At 55.4% G+C, this 1,424-nt stretch overlaps 1 protein-coding gene across 1 annotated transcript in view; it reads left to right on the forward strand.

The window, feature by feature from the left end:
- Positions 1-555: 555 nt before the first annotated feature.
- The window catches only part of NPR3 (natriuretic peptide receptor 3), a 72,792-nt gene continuing 71,923 nt past the window's right edge, over positions 556-1,424 (forward strand). The window contains exon 1 of the mRNA XM_027771877.1: positions 556-1,339. The gene's annotated coding sequence lies outside the window, so the exon portion shown is untranslated. The remainder of the gene's footprint in view (positions 1,340-1,424) is intronic.

A 1,424-nucleotide genomic window follows, 5' to 3' on the forward strand; every position in this document is an offset into this window, starting at 1 on the left:
AATCCCATAAATGCCTGCCCTCTTCCAAGGTGTCAGGAAGGCTTTAATTACCGCGAAGCTCTAAATCTCAATTTCGAGTGTGTGTATTACCCTGGTGGTAGAGTTTAAAGTTAGACAGATGCCTCTTTGCTACTCATCGGCTCTAAAGAAATAAGTGAAAGTTTTCATGGGAGATAGACACTCCTACCTACAGTGAAGGTTTAGGGATCACAGTGCATAATCTGAGATCTAACGATCCAGAGGGTGACACTTTACCCATAATTACAGCCACGGTGCCAGGTAGAGCTGTAGGGAGAATGCTGCGAACCGCGGGGAGCGCTGGTGCCTGAAACTGTCACATCCCTCGGAAACCCTAATTTGCCCTTCAGTTCACAAATGAGAGCGAGAGCACGTTAGGGCCTCAGAGTAAAAAAACGCAGCGCGTGGATCGAGTCGGGTGCAAGCTTCGGCCGAAAGAGGGCGTCGGTCTAAGACTAACTAGAAATCCGTGCATACAGACGCCCAGTCAAATGAAAGACCATTTAAAAACATTTTCCATTTATTTTAATTTGCGGGACTTAAGTGTCAGAATTCTCCCGTCCACGGTAGCACGTTCACATTGCAAATGACTTGGGTGTGTTACACGCACAGAGGTTTCAGTTCCATTCCGACCCGCCCCGCGGCGCGGCGGACTCCCGCGTTGCTCCTCTGGGCCACCGAATTCAGTACAGCGGTCTCCAGCCTGTCTCCACCGCTGTCGCAGCTGTGACCGACGCGTACGACTGCGTCCCCAGGAAGCCAGCCTTTCTTGGCACGGGCGAGACCGGAGCCCAGTGCTTCGCGCGCGGGGGAGCCGAAGCAGTGGGATCTCCGAGCGCTTGAGTCGGAGGGTAGTGGGCACCCATACTAAGGGGACCATCGGTGGTGGAACATTTTTGGGACACAGTCTTTTCAGTTACTTGGTTTAGCAGACAAAGCCCCGAGGATGGCGTGGGGATGCTTTTTGAGCTCTCCAGCACTTCGAGAAGCGGAAACTTTCTCTCGCCTGTGGAAGCAACAAGTTTCGCTTTCCTCCTCTCAGCGAACTGGTGGAGGATCTGCGCGCAGGGACGAGGTGACCCTGGCACCGCTGAGACTCCAGCGAGAATCCTCGTGGCCCAGAGGAAGGTGGCCGGCGCAGGGCAGGGGAACGAAGGGTGCGGGTAACGTGCGGGCCAGCTGGGCACTCGAGGTCCGGGACATAGACATCTGCGCCCGGACCGTGGTCCTCGTTTCCTGACCTTGCACGGGGAATCCGGAAGGTCAGGTGCTCGCCTGGAATCCGGACGTCAGGAGGGAAAGTGGCCCGACCCAGACAGAGGTGAGAGCGAGCGGTGCCTAAGGAGTTTTACGCCGAAACTACAATTTCTTGAACCACCTCCTTCCCCCGAATCCTGCTGGCCCCC

The sequence above is a fragment of the Tupaia chinensis genome, unplaced genomic scaffold (genome assembly GCF_000334495.1).
Source record: "Tupaia chinensis unplaced genomic scaffold, TupChi_1.0 Scaffold000237_1, whole genome shotgun sequence".
In the NCBI taxonomy this organism is placed as follows: Eukaryota; Metazoa; Chordata; class Mammalia; order Scandentia; family Tupaiidae; genus Tupaia; species Tupaia belangeri.